The sequence below is a fragment of the Oryctolagus cuniculus genome, chromosome 17 (genome assembly GCF_964237555.1).
Source record: "Oryctolagus cuniculus chromosome 17, mOryCun1.1, whole genome shotgun sequence".
Classification (NCBI taxonomy): Eukaryota; Metazoa; Chordata; class Mammalia; order Lagomorpha; family Leporidae; genus Oryctolagus; species Oryctolagus cuniculus.
The window spans coordinates 17,021,398-17,046,446 of record NC_091448.1 but is presented as its reverse complement, the minus strand read 5'-3'; the positions used below and the strand labels follow the sequence as shown (position 1 = coordinate 17,046,446).

Here is a 25,049-nt window from a genome sequence, read left to right as displayed (position 1 = left end):
TTTATACTCCTATAAGCATGTATCATCCAACAACAGCAGCTGGAATATAAGAGAAGTCAGTCTGCATTACCTAACGATTTATCCCAAGCATCCATTCAGGATACAAAACTGCCCAACCCTCTGACTTGTCCACTGCATTGACCTGGAATTCAGGGCAGATGACCACACAACAATCTTCACTAGTATTGAACTCTGAAAGTGAAGCCAGTGGAGGGCTTCCATCACTCCACCTCCCTTGGTTTTTCCCCCACTACATACTCCTGTGTCTTAAACGCTGTCCTCCACTTTGTCCTAATGGAGAATGTGTTGGCCATCTATATGCAGAAGACTAAAAGAAGCCACAAGAGAACCAACACATCGGGGGCCGGTGCTATGCCTGAAATGCCGGCATCCCATATGGGCGCCGGTTCTAGTCCCAGCTGCTCCTCTTCCGATCCAGCTCTCTGCTATGGTCTGGAAAAGCAGTACAAGATAGCCCAGGTCCTTGGGCCCCTGCACCCATGTGGGAGACCCGGAAAAAGCTCCTGGCTCCTGGCTCCTGGCTTCGGATAGGTGCAGCTCCGGCCGTTGCAGTCATCTGGGGAGTGAACCAGCAGATGGAAGACCTCTCTCTCTCTCTGCCTCTCCTCTCTCTGTGTAACTCTGACCTTCAAATAAATAAATAAATCTTAAAAAAAAAAAAAAAAGAGAGAGAGAGAGAACCAACACATCAATGAGAGCTTCTTCATTTAAAGGACATCTGTCCACTCTGCCCAAATAAGGTTTATCCTGTGAGATGAAACTTGGCCCAAGTGCCACCTGTTGAGAAACAAAGTAAAATCTCACGCAAAAGAGTAGGAGAAGCAGGAGGACTCTCCAAAGAGCTGCACACCCAAGCCAGTAGCTCTTAGAATGTTCTAATACTCCATATGAAGTTTCAGAGTAAACAGTTAATGACACATCTTTTGTAACACATGAATCAGCTACTGATTTGCAAGAGCAGGACACACCCTAGCACCCATGACTTTAAAGCACCTATTTGAAAGTGGACCTGAAGGTGGAACCCATCCCACTAGGACTAGAGCAGAATTTTACAACTACATAAGTTGTCACAATTTGAAGTTAAAAAGATGAACACATCATTATAATGGGAGATAATCCGAGACCTTCATTAATACTTTAACACCAGTAATTACAAACAGTAGCAACGCAAGGTAAGGAGTAACCAATCACTCCTGCAAAGCAATCTTCAAAGGGAGCAGTGACAGGTAAAGGGACTGAAGAACAGCAACTTCAAAAACCAGGATATTCTCCACTCTTCACAACACTAACGAAATGAGGCTGATGAGAGAAACACACATCTTACCTTAAGAGGCACCCGAATCGCATTCATAGTGTCAGAAGAGTTCAGACAAGATTCAGAAATGAGCAAACAGGGAGTCAGTGATCCCCTCAGTCACCAGGTAGGAGCAGGCAGAAAAACTTCCTGTTTTGAGAAGTTACCTAAAGGAGAGAGCTCTCAGTTAGACTAAAAAATAATACGGAATATGCAAGTAGTTTAAGCTACTTTTATATATATATATATATATATATATACACACACACATATATTTTTTTTGTTTGTTTCATTCATCCCAAAACACAGTACTCTTTGGAAAAGGGCAGATACTTGCATGTAAACATACTTTACCTGAAAAGACAAAGGTATGACATTTTAGAAAATATATAATTGCTTCTCAAAGAATCAGAAAACCAAAATCCAAGAAAGGGGAAAAAAATTTTAAGAGTACTTCATACACATTATGGAAAGGTGATTTGTTAACCACCTAAAAAAGGATCCTTACCATATTTAATTTTATATAGTAAATTAAAACTCCTCTTGATGATTCTGACCTAAAATTCTGAGCTTAAATTAAGTTTCAGAGCTGATTCTACATAATAAATAAAATCTATTGACCAAAGTACTACAAACAAATAAGGCACTTCTTCCCAGGAGATCTTTAAAGGAAACCCTTACAACTTCATTCTAGGATGAGAGGTGGCAAATCTGCCTGGAGACAGGAGGATGGACTAAATGACCTCTTGTAGGATCCTACAGTTCAAGTCCTAGGCCTGAATGAAATTCCAGCTTAACCAGTTACTGCTTCGCTTAAAATGGAGGCTTGCCCGAGTAGGGACAAAAATAACAGCACTCACCTCTTAAAAAAAAAAAATAAGGAAAAATCAAAGACTAAAGTATCCTCATTTCAAAAATAAAAACAAAAAGGCAAACCCTCCGGAGCGGGTCTGTTCCGGCTATGCCTCTGCACTTCGGCTTCGAGGACTTGGCATCACTCTCCGCCCCGCTCACCGGATCTGGGGGTGCCGGTGGGGGCGGGGTGCGAGGAGTTCGACTCTGGACCCAAGTCTCGGGCGGGGTCCGGACCCCTCTGCGAACCCCCCTCCCGGGCGGCGGGAGAGGAGAAAGGGGAGAGCCCGAGTTCTCACCCCTCCCCCACCGCGGACCCCAGTCCCGAACCTACCCTCCGCACCTTCCCGCAGCCGGGCGACCCCTCCGGCCTGACCCCCATTGTTGGGGAGGGGCGGATGGGCGAGGGGGCTCCGGGCAGGGGCGCCCGCGGCCGTGGCCCCGGCTCGCTCCGGGAGGGGGCGGCCCGCGGGATGCAGCTTCCCTTCCTCTCCGCGTCGGTCCGTCCCACCTCGGCTCGGCCTGGCGCCCTGGGCTCCCTCGCTGCCCCCGGCCCGGCCCACCCCCCGGGCCGCCAGGCCCTCCGGCAGCTCGGCCAGCAGCCCGCGGTCCAGGCCTACCGGTGGGCGCGGGGTGGGGGTCCCTGTGCCCCACACACGAGTCCCCGCTCCCCCAGCCCAGCCGATTCCAGGGCCCTCGGCGGAGCCCGTTCCGCGGGCCCCTCGACCCTTCGCCTCCCGGCCGGGCCGCCCCCTCAAAGCCCCCGGGTCGTAGCCGCCTTCCCTCCCCCACCATCACCCCTACCCACTCGTGCCCCCCACCCCCCGGGGCACCAGTGCCAACGGCAGCTCCCCCAGCCCCGGACCTACCTGCACGGCTCAACCAAGCCTAGAGTGGGGGCGGGGAATCTTCCGCCCTCCTCTGTCTCTCATTGGGCCTTCCGGGGCTCCTCGTGGGCGCCATTGGTCGAGAGAGGGTGTCCATCAGAGCGATGGGGCGGGACAGAGAGGGGAGAGGGATGCTGGTGCTTCGGCGTCTCTGTCTCTGTGTTATCTCGCTGTCTCTGTCTCTGTCAGGGCCCTTGGAAACGAGAGGCTTTTGGACAGGAGCTCTGGAAAGGGGCCCTGAGGTGGGAGGACTGGGAATCGGGAATCCCAGCGGTGCTTCTCACCAGTAGGCCACTCTGAACCCCCTGAGTCCCCTTGAGGTTCTCCTCTCCATCACCCCCAGCCCCTGCCCCTCACCCCTCTGGGTTCTTCATCCAGGAAGCGACGTGATGAAAACTCGAGGCCGGAAGGCCATAGGGAGAGATTTTATATATGAATCTCGAATTCGCACATATAAATGTTTATATGTAAAGCCAGTCACGTATACGGCTCCAAGGGCCTGGAGAGGGACACATCTTTTACAAACAGGGGAGGACTTCAGATAAAACCGATGGAAGAAGGGATCAAAAATCACTCCAGGCTGGCCACGGTGGTTACTTCCCGGAGGGCAGCTCCAGTGAGCAGGTGGGAGAAAGGCTTCCAGCTCACTGTATGGCCTTTGTATCCTTTGCTACTTTTAAAATCATTCATGAACATCCTAATTCTGAAAAAAAAATTTTTAATTGATTTAAATTTTTAGATAATCTGAGGTTGAGGTTGCAAAACCTGGAAATGGGGACAGCGTACAGATTTGGGGAGGAACCTTGGGTTTCAATATGTTCCATTCCAAATACCAGGGGTTAAGTGAGTGAAGGTGTCCCAGAGACAACTAAAGTTACAAACTTTGAGAGAGCATGGGCAATCTGGCTTAGAAAAGATTTAGAGCTCTCTGCTCACCACATGATAATGCCCAGAGTCTCCCCCACACATGTAAAAAGACACCACAGTTAAAGTCAGGAGGGTGAGAACGAAGGTGAAATAAGAGAAACAAAATATTGATGACACATGAAAGTTAAGGGAAGAAGCGTTTCTGGGAAAACAGAAATAATTGGGGCTGGTGCTGTGGTGCAGCAGGTTAAAGCCCTGGCCTGAAGTCCCCTGTGGTCACTGGTTCAAGTCCTGGCTGCTCCACTTCCAATCCAGCTCTCTGCCATGGCCTGAGAAAGCAGCAGAGGATGGCCCAAGTCCTTCGCATCTGGAGAGTAAACCAACAGATGGAATACCTCTCCCCACCACCCCCGTGTCTCTACCTCTCTTTTTTTTAAAAGTCTATAAAAATAAATTAATTAAAAAATAAAAATAATAAAACTTTAAGAGCCTCGTAGGTTTTGAGAATCAATACAGGGACACTCCTTAGGCTAAAAAAAATCCATAAATTAGTATTCTTAACTTTTTCTTGCCACAGACAATTTTATCAGTCTGGTGACACATACAGATACCTTCTCATCATGATCCTGTTTGTTTGCTTTTATTTTTATTTTTTTAAAGATTTATTGTATTTATTTGAGAAGTAGGGTTAGAGAGAGAAGCAGAGACACAGAGAGAGAGGTCTTCCGTCTGCTGGTTCACTCCCCAAAATGACAACACGGTCCAAGGCTGGGCCAGGCTAAATCCAGGAGCCTGAAGCTTCAGCCCAGTTTCCCACATGGGTGACCGGGGCCCAAGCACTTGGGCCATCTTCCGCTGCTTTCCCAGGCACATCACCAGGGAGCTGGATCAAAGTGGAGCAGCTGGGACTTGGACAAGCACCCACATGGGATGCTGGAGCTGCAGGTTGCAGCTTAACCTGCTGTACCACAACACCTGCCCCTGTTTGTTTGCTTTTGAATATTTATTTATTTACCTTTTAAAAAATATTTATTTATTTGAAAGGCAGAGTTACAGAGAGGCAGAGGCAGAGAGAGACAGAGAGGTCTTCCATCCGTTGGTTTACTCCCCAAATGGCTGCAGTGGCCAGAACTGGGCTGATCGGAAGCCAGGAGCCAGGAGCTGCTTCTGGATCTCCCACGTGGGTGCAGGGACCCAAGCACTTGGGCCATCTTCTACTGCTTTCCCAGGCCATAGCAGAGAGCTGGAACAGAAGTGGAGCAGCTGGTGCTCGAACTGGTGCCCATATGGGATGCCGGCGCTGCAGACGGAAGCTTTACCCACTACACCACAGCGCCAGCCATATTTATTTACTTTTGAAAGATAGAGACGGAGAGAAATCTTTGCTGCCCAGATGCCCTCAGCAGCCAGGGCTGGGCCAGCCTGAAGCCAGGAGCCTAGAACTCAATCCGCGTCTCCCATGTAGGTGGAAGAGCCCAGGGTATTTGAGCCATCACTCGCTCCCTCCCAGGGTGAAGCAAGATAGGAAGATGGATTTGAAGTGGAGCCAGGACTCAAGCCTATGCAGTGGTATGGAACACAGACCTCCCAAGTGACAGATTTTAGCTGCCGTGCCAAATGCCCACCCCTCAGAGTGGCTTTCAGTGTATAGCAAACATATATAGGAATTCAAAGGAAACTAACTGTAGTAAAATATGGTTTTCAACTTTTTTTTCAAATGTAATATAGTAATGTATGTGATTTTTATTACTGTATTAAATAATCTAATGGCAGGCCTAGTGACCACCACAATTAAGGGATCATAAATGAGAGTAAATATTATTATTTTAAGATATTTGCAACAAATGTAAAATGAGAATATCTGTGATTTTTTTCCAACCTGCGGATGGAAGATATCTCTCTCTCTCTCTCTCTCTCTCTCTCTCTCTCTCTGTAACTCTGCCTTTTGCATAAATAAATAAATCTTGTGGCGGGGGGAGAAAAGAAGGGAAACAGGAGTAGGCCTTTGGAGGAGTGGTTGGAATGCTGCTTGGGTTCAAGTCCCTGCCCGGTTCCCGTTTTCAGCTTCCTTCTAATGTGCACTGTGGGCAGCAGGTGATAGTTCAAGTCCCTGGGTTCCTGTCACCCATGTGGGAGACCTGGATGGAGTTTCCCGCTCCTGGCTTCAGCCTGGCCCAGACCTGGCAATTGGGAGATCTCTATCTCTCTGTCTGCCTTTCAAATACATTTTTAAAAGATTTATTTATTTACTTGAAAGTCAGAGTTACACAGAGAGGGAAGGAGAGGCAGAGAGAAAGACAGAGAGAGGTCTTGGTTCACTCCCCAACTGGCCATAATGGCCAGACCTGCACCGATCCAAAGCCAGGAGCCAGGAGCTTCCTCTGGGTCTCCCACATGGGTGCAAGGGCCCAAGGACTTGGGCCATCTTTTACTGCTTTCCCAGGCCATAACAGAGAGCTGGATAGGAAGAGGAGTAGCCCGTACTAGAACCAGTGCCCATATGGGATTTCAGGGCTTCAGGCCAGGGCTTTAACCTGCTACGCCACAGCACTGGCCCCTCAAATATATTTTTAAATAAATAAATAATATTAAAAAGTCTTAATCAGCCAAGAATCTTCACTCTCAATATATTATTTCTGCTTAAATCAACCTTAGAAAACACCTTCAATTCAACTCTTTATTTCATACTTGTCAGAGGGGCCAAAAAATAGCATGAGTTCATAGGGTTGTTGTGGGGATTAAAATAGTTAATACATATAATAAATTTTTTTGAAAAATTTATTTTAGGGGGCCAGTGCTGTGGCTTAGTAGATTAAGCATCCACCTGCAGCATTGGCATCTTATATGGGTGCCGGTTCGAGTCCCAGCTGCTCCTCTGCCAATCCAGCTCCCTGCTGGTGGGCTTGGGAAAGCAGCAGAGGCTGGCACTTGGGCTCCTGCACCCAGGTAGGACATCCAGATGAAGCTCCTGACTCCCGGCTTTGGCCTGGCCCAGCCCCAGCCAGTGTGGCCATTTGGGGAGAGAACCAGTGGATGGAAGATCTCTGTGTCTCCTCTCTCTATAACTCTGAGTTTTAAAGAAGTAAATAAATAGTTTTTTTAAAAAAAGAGTTTTTTGTTGCTCATATTATAAAGAGCTCATTTCTATAAAGCCATGTATAGGGCTGACGCCGCGGCTCTCTAGGCTAATCCTCCACCTGCTGCGCCGGCACCCTGGGGTTCTGGTCCCAGTCAGGGTGCTGGTTCTGTCCCGGTTGCCCCTCTTTCAGTCCAGCTCTCTGCTGTGGCCAGGGAGTGCAGTGGAGGATGGCCCAAGTGCTTGGGCCCTGCACCCCATGGGAGACCAGGAGAAGCACCTGGCTCCTGGCTTCAGATCGGTGCAGCGCGCCAGCCATAGCAGCCATTTGGGGGGGTAAACCAACGGCAAAAGGAAGACCTTTCTCTCTGTCTCTCTCTCTCTCTCTCACTGTCTAACTCTTCCTGGAAAAAAAAAAAAAAAAAGCCGAGTTGCCCACTGCTGGCGGAAGCATCAACCTTGGAAAAGACTGCTTGACCCAAGAAAGCCTCAGCTGTGCGCTGTCCGTATCCCAGCAGTCCCAGCACTAGGTGAACGTCAGCAGGAAATGCACGACGTCGGCACCAGGGCCGCTGCACAGGAGCATTGGCAGAGCGTTGTTCCTCTGCCTCAGACGGCAAGTTCCTGAATGTCCAGGCACCAAACGGTGAAGTTGTGGTGCACACAGGCTGGGATGTTCAGTCCTCTGACCATGGGAAGCGTACACAAGTGTTTGTAACTATCTATTGAGCTAGATCAGAATGCTTTATGTGCTTTTCTGTGTGTATGTATTTTACCATAAAGATACACTTTAAAAATGTCCATAGGAAAATAGACCACGCATAGGGCAGAATGTCATAAAAAGAGGAAAATATGACTGGCTCTTCAAGGAAGGACAAGCTGCTCAACCTCACCCGAGCACCTTCATTTAAAACTCCCCAGAAGAATCATTTTCATCTACCACACACGCGGGGATAAAACACGTTTGCGGCAGAGTGTTGGCAACAGAGGGGGGAAAGAGCCGTTGTTACGCATCACTGGTGAAAAGGTACATGGTTCTAATGTTCACGCACAGCAATTAGGCAAGAGACAAGAAAATTATCACTGCATCTACCTTCGATTCAGCCATTCCGCGTCTAGAAATGCATTCATTCATTCATTCATTCTCTCTCCTAAGTATTTGTTGTGCTCCTATTATGTGGCAGGCACTTTTTAATGCTTAAAAATTATCCTCTTGACATGGTTTTTAGAAAGTCTGGAAATATGGGGCTGTTTATCTCACTGATCTCACAGAGTTGTTCAAGGAAAAAGGCTTAAATCTCAACCAGAGATTATAATTAAAATCATATCAGAGCACATTAACTGGAGTGGAAAAAAGTATAATACATATTTTCTCTGTTTCTAATTTTTTTGTATCCTCTATATATGTGGGTAATGGTTTCTTTTTTTCTTTCTTTCTTTTTTTTTTTTTTTTTTGACAGGCAGAGTGGACAGTGAGAGAGAGAGACAGAGAAAAGGTTTTCCTTTTCCGTTGGTTCACCCCCCAGTGGCTGCTGCGGCTGGCGCGCTGCGCCGCGGATCCAGAGCCAGGAACCTGCCCCTCCTGGTCTCCCATGCAGGTGCAGGGCCCAAGCACTTGGGCCATCCTCCACTGCACTCCCGGGCCACAGCAGAGAGCTGGATCGGAAGAGGAGCAGCCAGAATTCGAACTGGTGGCCCGCCCCAGTGGTTTCTTAACTAAACATAGTTCGTAGCAGAAGAAATAAAACCTACATGCACCTTACATAGGCTGGTAAATAAATTACGAAGAGTGCTGCACTCTGCCGTTGCTATCTTGCAATTCTTAATAATTTACTTTTGAACTTGGGTTTTCTAAGTGAAGTCCAGAGGAATGATGCAGCAAGTGCAAGAGCAGCAGCCACATGCACAACTGGGTGTCACCTGACCTTGCCTCCCACGCGCACACAAGCACAGAGTTCTGGGGCTTCCTGCCATCCAGGCGTCCAGCAAGCCTCAAAGAAGAGCAAGGTAAGTATGCGAAGCTCATGAGTGAGCAAGCCACGCCCGCAGCCCTGAGAGACCCTGCTTTATGCTTGAACCAGAACTTCTCTGGTGGTAGCATCCTGAGAAGCAAGACTGTCTCACGCCCTTTCTTTCTTCTTCTACTTCTTTTTGTTTGTTTGTTTGTTTGGACAGGCAGGGTGGACAGTGAGAGAGAGAGAGACAGAGGGAAAGGCCTTCCTTTGCCGTTGGTTCACCCCCCCCCCCAATGGCCGCTATGGCCGGCCCACCGCACTGATCCGAAGGCAGGAGCCAGGTACTTCTCCTGGTCTCCCATGCGGTGCAGGACCCAAGCACTTGGGCCATCCTCCACTGCACTCCCAGGCCACAGCAGAGAGCTGGCCTGGAAGAGGGGCAACTGGGACAGAACTGGTACCCCGACTGGGACTAGAATCCAGTGTGCCAGCGCGGCAGGTGGAGGATTAGCCTAGTGAGCCACAGCACCAGGCATGTCCTTTCTTATTCATGTCACTTCTCTACTTAACCGATCACTTAGGCTGGAACAGTGACACAGAAGAGGAAGAAGGTCAGGGCAACCCACAGTTCGTCTTCCCTTCATTCCTCCCTCACTCCTAAGTCAGCGAAAGACACAGAAAGTTGTTAGAATGTGCAGGTACCAAGTCGGCACCACGGCTCACTAGACTAATCCTCCACCTTGCGGTCCAAGTGCTTGGGTCCTGCACCCCATGGGAGACCAGGAGAAGCACCTGGCTCCTGCCTTCGGATCAGCGCAGTGCGGCCATTGGAGGGTGAACCAACGGAAAAGGAAGACCTTTCTCTCTGTTCTCTCTCTCACTGTCCACTCTGCCTGTCAAAAAAAAAAAAAAAAAAAAAAAAGTGCAGGTACCAAGAAGTAACACCAGAACAGCTGAGTTTTCTTTATATCTATTGCGCTTCCACTGTTCTGCTGAGAAAAATCACAGGTGCAAGCACAGGCTACAAAATGCAAATTCTATAATTTCATTGATTCAAGACCCAAGTTAAATGCTCTTTAAAAAGGTATTGTACATTGGCCGGCACTCTGGCACAGCGGATGAGACTGCACCTGCAGTGCCAGCATCCCTTATGGGCACCAGTTCGAGTCCCAGCTGCTCCACTTCCAATCCAGCTCTCCACTATGGCCTGGGAAAGCAGTAGAAAATGGCCCAAGACCTTGGGCCCCTGCACCCACATGGGAGACCTGAAAGAAGCACCTGGCTCCTGGCTTCAGTTTGGCGCAGCTCTGGTCATTGTGGTCAACTGGGAAGTGAACCAGCGGATGGAAGACCTCTCTCTCTCTCTCTCTCTCTCTCTCTCTCTGCAACTCTTTCAAATAAATAAATAAATCTTTAAAAAAATGTATTGTACATTGGCTGGTGCTGTGGCATAGGGGATAAAGCCGCGGCCTACAGTGCCAGCATCCCATAAGGTGCCGATTCGAGTCCCTGCCTCTCCACTTCTGATCCAGCTCTCTGCTATGGCCTGGGAAAGCAGTGGGAGATGGCCCAGGTCCTTGGGCTCCTGCACTTGCATGGGAAACCCGGAGGGCTCTCCTGGCTCCTGGCTTTGGATCGCTGCAGCTCTGTTGCGGCCAACTGGGGAGTGAACCAGCGGATAGAAGACTTCTCTCTCTCACACACTCTGCCTCCCTTCTCTCTCTCTCTCTTTCTCTCCTCTCTCTGTGTAACTCTAACTTTCAAACAAAAAAATAAATCTTTAAAAAAAAATGGGATTGATAATCATGTCTACTGTATACTATTATTGATAGAATCAAATATGCTAATAACAGTAAAATTTTCAGAATAGTTTTAGGCTACTACATAAGTGTTTAGTGCTATTATTGCTATTGTACAGCTGTGATCAAACAGAATGGAATAGTATCTAGCCATAAAAAAGGGAAAGGAAGATCTACTCACACATACTGCTACAGAGTGATCTCCAGGACATGCTGTTAAACGGAGGGGGAAAAAGGAATGGATAAATGTATGTGACATGTTTCTGCTTGTTTAAGGAAGGAAAGAAAGAATGCCACTAGTATGCACTTCCGTACACTTAAAACAAGCTTCTGGAAGACACAACAGTAACACTGTTGATTCCAAGGAAGGTTAGTACTAGCCAGCAGGTGGAAAAGGAGATGAGAAGAGAATTGTTTTCTTTAAGCTGTTTTGAATCCTGTCAGTGTATCACTTACTAAACATAAATTATAATTTCAAATGAATGATGAGCTCTTTGAGGACAGAAAATGTTTTGTATATTCTATTTTACACAGAGCCCAGAAACATAAGGAAACATTAGCTGAAATATTTTTTGAAAACATGAAGAAAACGGGGCCACCGCTGTGGCGTAGCAGGTAAAGCCGCTGCCTGCAGTGCTGGCATCCCATATGGGCGCTGGTTCTAGTCCCTGCTGCTCCACTCCAGCTCTCTGCTGTGGCCTGGGAAAGCAGTGGAGAATGGCCCAAGTGCTTGGGCCCCTGCACCCACATGGGAGACCCAGAAGAAGCTCCTGGCTCCTGGCTTTGGATCGGCACAGCTCTGCCTGTTGCAGCCACTGGGGAGTGAACCAGCAGTTGGAAGATACTCTTCTCTCTCTCTCTCTCTCTCTCTGCCTCTCTTTCTCTCTCTGTGTAACTCTTTCAAGTAAATAATAAATAAATATTTAAAAAAAAAAAAAGAAAAGGCAGGCGTTTGGCACAGGGGTTGCGACGCTGCGCGGGACGCCTACACCCGTGTCAGAGTGCCTCAGTTCGTGTCCCAGCTCCACTTCTGACTCCAGCTTCCTGCTAACGCAGACCCTGGGAAGCAGCAGTAATGGCTCAAGTAACCGGGTCCCTGCCACCATGTGTGAGACCCAGACTGAGCTCCCCGCTCTGAGTTTCCATTGCAGGTATTTTGGGGAGAGAACAAAAGGATGGGAGCTCTCTCTCTCTCTCTCTCTCTCTCTCTCTCTCTCTCTTTCATCCAGGCAGTTACACTCATTCCAGATTAGCTGGTCCCAGGCTAGCCCCTGCTGGGTGCACTGCCCACAGAGCAGGTACTGGGCTGGAGGAGCAGCAGAGAAGAAGAAAGCCAAATCCCGTGTTCAGCCAGTGATTACAGCGCACTGGGAGGAGAGTCAGAGTGAGGGAGGTTCAGGTAACTCAAGGGCACGTTCATTAGAAGGGCAAGAAAATTCTGTCCCCAAGTTCCAGTGGCCCAACAGTAGCATTTACATCCTAGGGTATGGTGGCATCTTAGCTTGCTACACCACAATGTCAGCCCCTGAAATAGTAATTTTTAAAAAAGAAAATACTGGGACAAGTATGGTACAACAAGTTGAGCTGTTGCTTGCTCCCAGATTTGGCCTAAATCAAGGGTCATCACAGGCATTCGGGAGTGAATCAATCAATCACTCTCTCCATGTGTGTGTGTCTGCCTCTCAAATAAATAAAATACTTTAAAAAAATCTGTAGTTCAGGAGTTCAGTGCCTTTGTTAAAAGCATGTATTAGGTAATATGTCCTGCATTTTTTGTTCTCAATATTTGGTTCTTATTTTTATAGCATAATTTAAATGATACACTGGGAGTGGATGCTATGCTTGAAAAAAAAAAGATTTATTTATTTGAAAGGCAGGGTTACAGAGAGAGGGAGAGACTCAGAGAAAGATCTTCCATCTGCTGGTTCTCACCCCAAATGGCCCCAAGAGCCAGGGCTGGTTCAAGCCTAAGCCAGGAGCCCGGAACTTCATCCTGGTCTCCCAACTGCCTTACAGGTGGATGGCAGGGGTCCAAGTACTTGGAGCATCTTCCACTCCTTTCCCAGCCACATCAGCAGAGAGCTGGATTAGAAGTGGAGCCGTTGGGCCCCAACTGGTGCTCACGTGGATGCCAGAGTCACAGGTGGTGGTTTAACCCGCTGTGCCACTGTGCTGGCACCTGGTGCTATGCTTTTAAGTTCTGGATTGGAACCTGCGGAATTTCCAAAGGGCAAGCTTGTATGCCTAATGCATATGAAAATTTCTCTCACTAGTCAGTGGCTAAGGTGGCCTCGACCAGGCGGAGATGTACTCGAGATTGGAATCGGCAAGGAGAGGGCCCTGGGGAAAGACTGGGGCTGTAGATCCGTGGGACGGCACAGCGAAGGGAATGAGTTTCCACTTGCGATGCCCACATCCGTGTCACGGTGTCTGGCATCAAGCCCCACCTCCAGTTCTGACCCATGCCTCTCCCCAGCTCAGGATTTAATTCCACTGACTCACTGAGAAACAATATTAGCACAGAGCAAGCTCCTCCTTTTGTCCTAAAAGACTTCAGACGTGAGTGATTAGCTGTCAGTGCGATACCTTAAATAGGGTAAAAGCTACACACATTTTAGGTACAGAGGATGAGGTGGGCGGCAGCAGATGATGGTTTGAGGGCTTGCGTCCCTGCCACCTACATGGGAGATCCAGATGGCGTTCTGGCTTCGACCTGGCTTAACCCCAGCTGTTGTGGACATTTGGAGAGAAAACCACATGGGATGGAAGATCTCTTTGTCTGTCTCTACCTCTCTGCCTTACAAATAAATTAAATCAATAAACTTAAGAAAATGTAGCTATTCCAAACGAAGGCAGAAATAAGATCAGTGACGCATAACGAATGTCCCAGGGAGCAGGTGAGATTTGGGGGAGTCCAGCGAAAGAGTCAGTTGAAAAGCTGGCAGGAATTGTTCACGGAGCAGGCACCTGCATGGCAGCCACAGTCTGAGACGCAGGGTGTTGTCGGGTAGGAAGGCAGTCTCAGCCGTCCTTGACCCAGGGTTTCTCTCTACACCCCTTCCTCAGAAAGGTCATGGAGGCCTCTGCCATTGAAGTTGTCCTTAAAAAAAGTTTTTACATTTTTTTCATTTTATTTATTTATTTATTTTTTTGACAGGCAGTTAGACAGTGTGTGTGTGTGTGTGTGTGTGTGTGTGAGAGAGAGAGAGAGAGAGAGAGAGAGAGAGAGAAAGGTCTTCCTTCTGTTGGTTTATCCCCCAAATGGCCACTACAGCCAGTATGCTGCGCTGATCTGAAGCCAGGAGCCAGGTGCTTCCTCCTGGTCTCCCATGGGGTGCAGGGCCCAAGCACTTGGGCCATCATCCACTGCACTCCCGGGCTACAGCAGAGAGCTGGCCTGGAAGAGGAGCAACCGGCACAGAATCTGGTGCCCCAACTGGGACTAAAACCCAGGGTGCCAGTGCCGCAGGCAGAGGATTAGCCAAGTGAGCTGCGGTGCCGGCCTCTTTTCACTTTATTTGAAAAGCAGAGAGACACGGAGTGGTCCTCCATCTGCTGGTTCACTCCCCAGATGCCCACAACAGCCAGGGCTGGGGCAGGCGGGCTAAAGCCAGGAGGCCACAACTCAACCTGTGTCTCCCACGTGGAGAGCAGAGACCTGCGCCTTGGGTCTGTCACCCGCTGCCTCCCCGGCTGCACTCTGACAGGAAGCTGAATCGGAAGTGGAGCGGCCACTCTGATACGGGATGCGGGTCCCGAGCCGGGACTTCCGGGCTGCGCCGAACGCCTGCCCCTGCGGTTGCCTTTCTACTTCGGTCTCCGGACAATTAGGATTGTTATCCCCATTCAGGGCTGGCTCTCAAGAAGCTCTCTAGATAAGCAATGAGCTCTAGATAAGCAATGAGCTAACCCAAACATCAATTCACTCAATTTTTTCCTCCCTGTTAACTTAGAAAATTGAAAGCAATTCCTGCCAACCATTCAAAGTATTTTGATAACAGGAACATTTTTAGTGTATTAGGAATTTTTCCTCCAAGATTTTTTTTGAAACATTTATGGGAAATTGGATATATACAAAGAGAGGTATTGCATGTGTATGTACAGTCTAACAAGCAGTTATAAAGCAAACACCCAGATGGCCAGCACCAGTGTCGGCATCGGCATTGGCATCAGCATGGAAGGCCCCTTGACTCTGCTGGACACTACGCCCGCCCCTCCTCTGGGCACTTTGGTCATGGGCGTCTCGGCCTCCAGAACTGTGAGAAATGAAGTCCTATCATTTATACATTACCCGGTGTGCTGTAGCTGCACAAACGGACTAAGAGAGGCTGTTCACAGTTTTGGGCAATTTAAAAAGCATTCTGTCATGGACGTTTTGTGCACAGATCCTGGTGAACATAGGAGCATAACAGAATGGGTATTTAGCCTAGTGGTTGAGACACCTGCATCCCATATGAGAGTGCCTGGGTTCGATTCCTGGCTCCGGCTCCTGACTCACGCTTCATACCATTGTAGTCCCTGGGAGGCAGATGTGATGGCTCAAGTAGTTGGGTCCCTGGCCCTGCAGCCCCTACCCGCAGGAGACCTCGTTCCCAGCTCCAGTTCTGGCCCAGTCAGGACCCTTGTGAGTATCTGGGAACCGAACCACCAGCAGTGGGAGTCGCTTCTCTCAGATAACTAATTTCTTCCTTCCTTCCTTCCTTCCTTCCTTCCTTCCTTCCTTCCTTCCTTCCTTTCTCTCTCTCTCTCTTTCTTTTTTCTTTCTTTCTTTCTCTCTCACCCTCTCTCCCTCCCTCCCTCCCTTCCTTCCTCCCTCCCTCCCTCCCTCCCTCCCTTTCTCTCTCTCTCTCTTTCTTTCAAGATTTATTTATTTATTTGAAAGTTATGGGGCTGGCTCTGTGGCACAGATGATAAAGCCACTGCCTACAGTGCCGGCATCCCATATGGGCGCCGGTTAGAGACCTAGCTGTTCCACTTCCAATCCAGCTCTCTGCTATGGCCTGGGAAAGCAGTGGAAGATGGCCCAAGTCCTTGGGGCCCTACGCCCACCTGGGAAGACCTGAAGGAAGCTCCTGGCTCCTGGCTTCGGATCGGCACAGCTCTGGCTGTTGTGGTCAATTAGGGAATGAACCAGCAGATGGAAGATCTCTTTCTCTCTTTGTGCCTCTCCTTTCTCTCTATGTGTAACTCTGACTTTAATAAATAAATACAATCTTTAAAAAAAAAAAAAAAGTTTTTGGCTGCAACGGCCAGAACTGCACCGACCTGAGCCAGGAGCTTCTTCAGGGTCTCCCACGTAGGTACAGGGGCCCAAGGACTTGGCCCATCTTCCACTGCTTTCCCAGGCCATAGCAGAGAGCTGGATGGGAAGTGGAGCAGTCGGGACTTGAACTGGCACCCAAATGGGATCCCAGCACTGCAGGCAGCGGCTTTACCCGCTACGCCACAGCACTGACCCCCAACAAACATTTGAAAAGTGTACTTTATTCCTCTCCCTGAAAGTGAGCTCATTTCAAATGCTTTCACCTCATTTTGTCCAATTGTGAGCATGATATACAATATCACAAGCATTATTATTTAAAACTTTGGAACATATTTCTGAAAGAATAATTTTTAAAACCTGGAATCCGAGTACACAGATTATTTGTGCTTTAAAGCAGGTCACTGGCATCACTTGTAAAAACTCATGGTAAGACTGCTGCCTCCCGAGGCCCCAGTTCCCCTGGGAAGCGTTTTCGTATGGCCACCTCCCCAGCCACGTGGTCTGCGAGCCCGAGGGTGCCCACCGCCGCTCTCTGCAGAGCAGCACCCGGATGCGGCCGGCAGGTGGCTCCAACCTCCTCCTGCCGACGGGTCGCGGACGTACTGGCGACTCTGCAGCAGCTGTCACAGAGCGACCAGCTCTTCAGACAGTGTGTCTTTCCCCCAGGCTCCCGCGCAAGCTTGCTTCCTGCTTAACTTGCAAGGAAAATGAATGTAAACGCTTCCCTAGGCAAATGTGATGTCTTCAGTAACTTCTTTCGCATTGTCTATCCTTTGTCGCCCTGAACGTGAGGGTCTTCGCTCCACTGAGACTCCATCATGGCTCAACTTCTCTCTCTGCTCCTGCCTCCTCTCCTGCCTTTCCACACCCAGGGATCCCCAGAGCATTCCCTAGTAAATCCTTTGTGCGTTGCTCTGTTTCAGCTCGTGACACCTTCCTTTAACCAGTTCCCAGGAAGTGCCACCAGAGTAAGAGTAAAATGAAGAAGTGAAAGCAACGGAAGAACCACCAGGAGGAAGGCCACAGGGAATGCCCGGACAACAGTAGAGGGAGAGCTGATGGTGGCCGCTGTGCAGCGGGCCTGGCGCAGTCAGCCCTGGGAGAAGCAATTCTAAAGGCCACAGAAGGTGTGAGGTAGGAAGTCAGATATGAGCTTATGTGTGTGTGACATAAAGGCCTAAAGAGAAGACATCTATGTCCAGCATATGCATCTGCATCTCAAAGTCACCCTGATAACGTTTCAGGGGCAGCCCGGTATTCGCATCCTGCCCTGCCCTCTTCCACCTGATGACCTGCCAGGTGGGGTCCCGCCCCTTCTGCCTGAGAATCTTCCACAATCTCCCAGATGCAGCCCAGTATCTGCATTTCAAACACCCTGCTCCGGATCCCCATTCTCTAGGGGGTCCTGCTCACCCTTCCTCTGAACCCAGGATGGCGCCAGCTGGGCTTCCTCCTGTCTGATGCCTTCAAGGGAAAACTCGGATAGGAGCTTCTTAATATCTACATCCATAAAATCCTTTGTTTCTGGAGGAGATGTGTGAAGACAAAGACCCATCTCCTTAAAAACCCCCGCCTCAACCGGACTGCGCGCTCAGCCCTCTGCCTCTCTGCTGAGTCGCCCGCCTGCCTGGCCAGGTGTGTAATCTCTCCACTCAACCATGTAACCTTGCTCTTCCCCCAGTCCGAGCAAGTGAGCACTCTCTCTCAGGTCTGTCTGGAGAGGTGCCCATCCGCCCTTGTGGATGTCCCTGCCCTCATAAACTTTGCTACTTTTACTTTCCCCGCCATCCACCAGTAACAAAGGTACTTGGAGAAGAGTAATCAATAGACCAACCAATGCCGTGGGACATGTTGAGGGGAGATTGGGACAAGCAGCAAATTTTATAGAGTTGAATTAATGATAGGAATTTAAAAATAACCAATGAGAAACAAAGCAAATCATTCCAAGGAGAACAAACAACTGTACAAGGAAGGTGTTCGTACTGTTAGTGGCTCAGTTTGATCTAGCGGGTGAGAAGCCAGGGAGAACTCCCACACCCCACAGCAGGGAAGTGGACTGGAGGCCTTGCTCTCCTGCCTCCAGCTGCCTGCTAGTGCACACTCTGGAAGGCAGCAGGTGGTGGCTCAAGTAGTTGGGTCCCTGCCACCCACACGGGAGACCTGAGTTCCTGGCTCCCCGCTTCAGCTGGTCCCACCCCCAGCCATTGTGGACATTTGGGGGGAATGAACCAGCTCTGCCTATCTCTGTTTCTCTGCCTCACAAATAAAACTACAACAAACCCAACCCTAAAAACCCCTCTAGTAATGGAACTGCAAGCCCAAGTTGTTCTAACCACAATTCTGACTATATTGTAGGGAGATTGGGAAGGTTCTATGTGTAGAGAGCCCTGAGGGGGGACACACAGTCCTTCGTGCCCTCAGCAGGTGGGCAGTAAATAGATAACCCTTACAGCTTTAAAAAACAAAACAAAACAAAACAAAACAAAAAACCAAAGAGGCATTTATTTGGAGAGTTGGACACACGTCAGATTTGGTAAAGGACCTGAAAGTGATTTCCTTGGAGAAGAAACAGCTCTTCTTTTGGAAATCTTGAAGACCCCCCCCCCCCATTTAAAACAATATGAATGTCTAAAATACATCATTAGGCCAATGACAAATTTGGAATCTGGATGGTGACTTAAGCATTGTAAACTTATAAACTGTAAATATACAGACTATATATATATATATATGTAAGAGAATATTTCTGTCTTGAGGAATTATGCACTGAAGTATTTAGGGGTTAGGGGTCATGACATCTTTTTTTTTTTTTTTTTTTTTTTGACAGGCAGAGTGGACAGTGAGAGAGAGAGAGACAGAGAGAAAGGTCTTCCTTTTGCCGTTGGTTCACCCTTCAATGGCCGCCGCAGCCGGTGCGCTACGGCCGGCGCACTGCGCTGATCCGATGGCAGGAGCCAGGTGCTTCTCCTGGTCTCCCATGGGGTGCAGGGCCCAAGCACTTGGGCCATCCTCCACTGCACTCCCAGGCCACAGCAGAGAGCTGGACTGGAAGGGGGGCAACCCGGACAGAATCTGGCAACCTGACGAGACTAGAACTCAGTGTGCCGGCGCCTCAAGGCGGAGGATCAGCCTAGTGAGCCGCAGCACCAGCCGACGTATCTTTCTTATCCTTGAGAGGCTCAGAAGAAAGTCCACGTAAGTGTAAATATACAAGCACATATTTAATTAATTGTAGTACACATTTATATGTATGCATGGAGGTGCTTCAAAAAGTTATGGAAAAGTGGAATTAAAAGTTTATTTTGGTGCAAAAAAATTCACGCATAGTTTTTTCATAGCATGCATTTTCCATCAACCTATTGAAGCCCTTCTTATAATAGCTTAGATAGACACTATAAACTCTTAGAATAAGAAAACTGATAAGGCCGGCGCCGTGGCTCAATAGGCTAATCCTCCACCTTGCGGCGCCGGCACACCGGGTTCTAGTCCCGGTCGGGGCGCCGGATTCTGTCCCGGTTGCCCCTCTTCCAGGCCAGCTCTCTGCTATGGCCAGGGAGTGCAGTGGAGGATGGCCCAGGTGCTTGGGCCCTGCACCCCATGGGAGACCAGGAAAAGCACCTGGATCCTGGCTCCTGCCATCGGATCAGCGCGGTGCGCCGGCTGCAGCGGCGGCCATTGGAGGGTGAACCAACGGCAAAAGGAAGACCTTTCTCTCTCTGTCTCTCTCTCTCACTGTCCACTCTGCCTGTCAAAAAAAAAAAAAAAAAAAAAAAGAAAACTGATTATGTTGAATACCAGAACAACAGAGAAAAACCGATGACTCTTTTATAGCAGTGTGGCAGGTGCACTGGGCTGCTGAGTCGAGTTATTTCCCTTCTTGTCACAAAACCCCAGCTTGTGTCCAACCCCAGAAAATCATTACGATTTCTCTAATCAGCAATGGCAAACCTCTCCCCGTTTACCAGGCTCTAACCCAGCCAACGTCCTTTGCAGCCGAGGATGATTTCCACACAGTGTAAGCAAATGCCTGGTTTCTTCTGAGCTTTATTTTCCTCTTGTATAAAACACCTAACACACATCTTACCTTTCAAAACTGTAAAGACGAAAACAAGATTATTCTCATATCAAAGCGCTCCTCAAATGCTCAAATACAAAGCAAATAAACACTAGCATTAAGATACACAGGACTGGGGCCAGCGCTTTGGCATAATGGGTAAAACCACCACTGGCAGTGCCGGCATCCCATATGGCTGCTCCTCTTCCTATCCAGCTCTCTGCTGTGGCCTGGGAAAGCAGTGGAGGATGGCCCAAGTCCTTGGGCTCCTGCACCTGCATGGGAGACCTGGAAGAAATTCCAGGCTCTTAACTTTGGATCGGCCCAACTCCAGCCATTGTTGCCATCTGGGGAGTGAACCAGCAGACGGGAGACCGCTCTCTCTCTCTCTCTCTCTCTCTCTCTCTGCCTCTCTGTAATTCTGCCTTTCAAACAAACACATATTTTTTTTTTTTTAAAGATACACAAGACTATGGGCACAGATCATTGGTATGTGTTAAAGGTTGGCAATGAGTTTGAGAAATGCCATTTGCATGTAACGAAATCTCTTTACCCAACCAAATCTTTTCAAGTGTTTAGGAACTAAGAATTTTGCTTCTCATATGGTATCTTGCACATGTATAAATACACACACACACACACACACACAGGAAGCTCCCATTGTGGGGCAGCATTTGGAACAGTGGGTAAGACCCTGTTTGAGATGCCTGCATCCCATGTTGAAGTGCCCGAGTGCCTGAGTTTGAGTCCTGGCCTGTACTGCTCCCAGTTCTACCATTCCTGCTGATGCACCTCCTGGGAGGCAGCAGGTAATTGAGTCCAGCCCTCAAGTGGGAGACTCATATTGAATTTCCTGCTCCTGGCTTCTCCCTGGTCCAGCTCCCAGCTGTTGCATGCATTTGGGAGTAAACAATGTCTGCGTTTCAAATAGAGGAACAAGTATTGTGGCTCAATGGGTTAAGCTGCCTTTTGGGTCACTTGCATCCTGTAACAGGCCTGGGGTGGAGTTTTACTTCCACTTTCCATCCAGCCTCCTGTTAATGTGCCTGGGAAGGCAGCAGACGGTGCCCCAAGTACTTCTGCCCCTGCCACCCATGTGGAGACCCAGATGGAATTCCTGGCTCCTAGCTTCAGCCTGGCTGTTTGTGGGCATTTGGGGCATGATCCAGTGGATGGAAGATCTGTCACTCCACCTCTCAAACTGGTAATTTTTTCTTTCCTTTTGAAAAAGCTCCTATTCACTGATTCACTACCCATAGTCCTGCAATGGCCCCAGGCTGAGGGCCAAAGCTGGTAACATAGCAGGAACTCAATCCAGGTCTCTCTTCCACGTGGGTGGCAGGAATCCAAGCATGTAAGTCATTGCTTCTGCCTCCTGGGGTCTACATTAGCAGGAAGCTGGAGTCAATAGTCAGAGCCAGGAATTAAATCCAGGCACTTTACCTTGGGGTATAGGTATCTTAGCCACTAGGCCAAACACCCATCCATAAGTGATGTTTTAACTGACAAGGTATTGAGAAAAATCTAACTCCTCAGGTAACACATTCTATGGATTATTTTAAGGTGGTTATGACAATCCACCTCTAAGTTCTAGACCAGGAGCTGCAAAACTTTTATACAAAATGTGAGTAGTAAATAGCAAACATGAAAGCTCGGCAGGCCAGAGGTTCTGTGCAACTATTCAGTGACTGAAGTAAGGAAGCAGTCACAGACATATCTAAACAAGCAGATGTGGCTGTGTTCCAACAAAACGAAATGGGTAATGGGCTGAACTGGCCCATGTTCTAGACCATAAGTTCACTCCTCTATGGTGAACTGGTCTCATAGAGGTATGTCCTCCCACCAGGTCAATCTGTTTTTTCTATCATCTCCACTCATAGTCTTGTACTACACAATGTTTCAGTCAACAATGCAGCACGTATCCAATGGTAGCCTCTAAGACTCTGTTGGGTAGGGTGCTGCTTATGACACCTGTATCCCATATCATTATGCCAGCTGGAGTCCTCATTACTCTGCTTCTGATTCAGCTTCCTGCTAATGCATCATGGGAGGCAGCAGATGGCCCAAGGGCTTGGGCCCCTGCCACCCGTGTGGAAGACCCCAGTGGAGTTCTGGGCTTTTGGTTTTGGCCTGGCCCAGCCCTGGCTGTTGCAGGCATTTGAGGAGTGAACCAGTGGATGGAAGAGCTGTCTCTCTGTTGCTCTGCCTTTTAAGTATGATAATTAAAAATGTCCCAGTGAATGCATCACTCACGTGTCCGTGGTGTTGCTAGTGTAAACAAACCTACTGTGATGCCAATCATATAAAAATATAGCACATACAATTACATACAGCAAATACTTGCTAATAATAAACTGTTACTGGCTTCTGGATTCACTCTACTACCCTTCTCATCTTTAAAGCATGCTCCTAATTACAGTCTACTATAAAACAGTACGCCTTGTTACGCCAGCTCCAGCCGCACATGCCTCGTGCTCACTCCGTCTGCTGGTTGCATGGACACGTGACTGACCTCCAGCATGTAGGTTTGTGCGAGCGCACTCATGTCTGCACAGTGCTTTCATTCTACAAGAGCTTACCAAGCTTTAACACAGTAGATCCCTGCAGAAGTCGTCTGTGAGCTAAGGTTAGAGCTTCCGTGTATTGATGAAAGGTTTAAGTGAACTGCTCAAGGTCACACGAGCTTCTAAGGGAAGAAAATCTACATTTCCTAGATACAAGTTTAGCGACTTCACAAATATTTGTTGGAAATCTTAATTCTCCACTTTCCTAGCTTCACTATTCTTTTCTTGTTCACACTTCAGTGAAACATAATGCATTTTTATTTTTGGCTTTTCAAACAATGGTTGTATACTATACACTTTCAAGGTCTTGAGTATTCTGTTACTTATTTTTACTTTTATTCCAAAGGCAGGGAGACAGAGAAGAGGAGAAGTATCCTCCATTTGCTGGCTCATCCCCCCAATGCCCACACTAGCTGGGGCTGGACCTGGCTGAAGCCAGAGGCCAGCAACTAAATCTAGGTCTCCCATGTGGGTGGCAGAACCCAAGTACTTGGGCCATCACCTGCTGCATCCCAGGGTGCACATTAGCAGGAAGCTGAAATCAGAAGTGAATCTAGGTACTCCAACACAGGACGTAGGTATCCCAACTACTGTAACAAACACCCACCCGCCAAATTGTTTTAATGATGCTGACACTCTCTACTTTGATCACAACTTTAGTCAGGCTCCTGAGAGGCCTGACTAGGCCTGACCTTAGGCCTCCCTCTGATCTCTCAGAATTCAGTCTGAGTGAGAAATCTGCTAGATCAGTTTAGCAAAAATCACCCACCTTCGATATCTTATCAATCTGACAAGCTCTCAGAAATAATCCTATCAGGTCAGTTCGACCAGAAACCCCTTCTGCTTGATGTTTTCTCTTATTAATTTTCCACCCGCTGATCCTACCCTCTGCGATTCTTGGTTGTACATCTCCACCTAACCTTACCAGAGTCAGAGTGGAGTTCAGTCTCTCCCCTCTATCACAAGACCCCATTTCTGTGTACCCACACCTATCTTCACAACTCCCTTTCATTTCAAAGGTAGGCATCATATTCAGCAAGTGTCATGGATAATTCTTAACAATGTTGGATATAAAAATAATGCTCATGATAGGGAAAAGTGGTAATTAAAAGTGCAAAACATGAAAATGAAGATGTGAAATTTTCTACTTTATGATTTGAATATGATTAATAGTTTCCTCTGAAAATTGGTCTTCTATGGTACTCTGTAGTAGAGTATTATAAAAATGTTAGAAAGCACACCTAACCATTAATGCTTGACATGCTTTGAAATATTCAGCTTAAGTCCAGAACTAAACTTCTATACAAAGTTTTGAATATAAATTATATTAACGCTATGTCCAGCTCTACCACTTAACAGCTGAACTTCAGTTTTCTCCTCTGTAAAATGGAGTAATACCTTATAGGGTTGTTAATGGTAGCCACAGAGCAAGTAACAGTACACAGAGTAGAATCTCATTAAACAAAGCCATTTAACAAACTTTACCCTTATGCAGAAACACAAAACCTATATGGAACATTTGTGAACCATGAATTGGAAACTACAAGCTAAAACACCCTCGCACGTGTAGGTTCCCGTTTATCCTTGTTCACTGACTGAACGGCAGCCTCAGGGAAGGTGAGTGTCCAAGCCGCTCCTGCGGATCTGCCCTGCGCACCTCACTTAGGTTCTCCCCTGTGGCTGGCTTTTCTTCGAGTCTGAGTAAAACCCTTCAGCTCTCTACACTCAACACACTAAGAGAATATTTTCTATATCTCACTTTCTCAGATCATGACTTTTACAACAGAATCTAAATAGAACAAAAAAGCCTTGTGTCTTTTTTAAAGGAATTTCAGAAATCGCTGACATGCAAAATTGTAGCTGCTTGGTTAAAGGGTTTTTGTAGTTTGAAAGAAATATATTCTAAAAATTACCATTTTTTGTCATAATATTTATTATGAAATTCAAAATTATACTAAAAAGGATGAGCTTTTAAAATATGTATATACGTATAAAGAGTATAGGTAAAAAGGAAAATTAGTGAAATCTGCCCTACAATTTGGTAGAACATAAAACCAAATCTTGCATTATCAGTTGCTGTGCTTTACTATAAAATACAGATGGCACAGCTCTTACGTAGCTTTAACAATTTGGTTATAGACTGCTTTCAAAAGTAATTTATTTGGATTTTTTCATATCCTTTAATGAATTGCAAATATATATACAGAAAAGATCCCTCCCCTGCCAAGCCTGTACAATTTCTGAAATAAGTCAGGAAAAGCAAAAAGAAGACACAAACTTCCATTATTTCAATGCAAACAGAACACATACATCACACCCACACTTGCATTTCCCAAGGGCTCATAAAGAAAATGGGCCGCCGTATTTCTCAGTGAAGACCCAAGACTATACTCTGGCTAATCAGACACTTCCAAACA

The 25,049-nt window shown here is 47.7% G+C and overlaps 1 protein-coding gene across 2 annotated transcripts in view; it reads right to left on the bottom strand.

Moving 5' to 3' along the window:
* Positions 1-3,132, bottom strand: part of KANSL1 (KAT8 regulatory NSL complex subunit 1) — a 182,143-nt gene extending 179,011 nt beyond the window's left edge. For both annotated transcript variants that reach the window (XM_017349250.3, XM_070060558.1), the window contains exons 1-2: positions 3,037-3,132; positions 1,346-1,482 (exon numbers count right to left, since the gene is read on the bottom strand). The gene's annotated coding sequence lies outside the window, so the exon portion shown is untranslated. The remainder of the gene's footprint in view (positions 1-1,345; positions 1,483-3,036) is intronic.
* Positions 3,133-25,049: the final 21,917 nt, after the last annotated feature.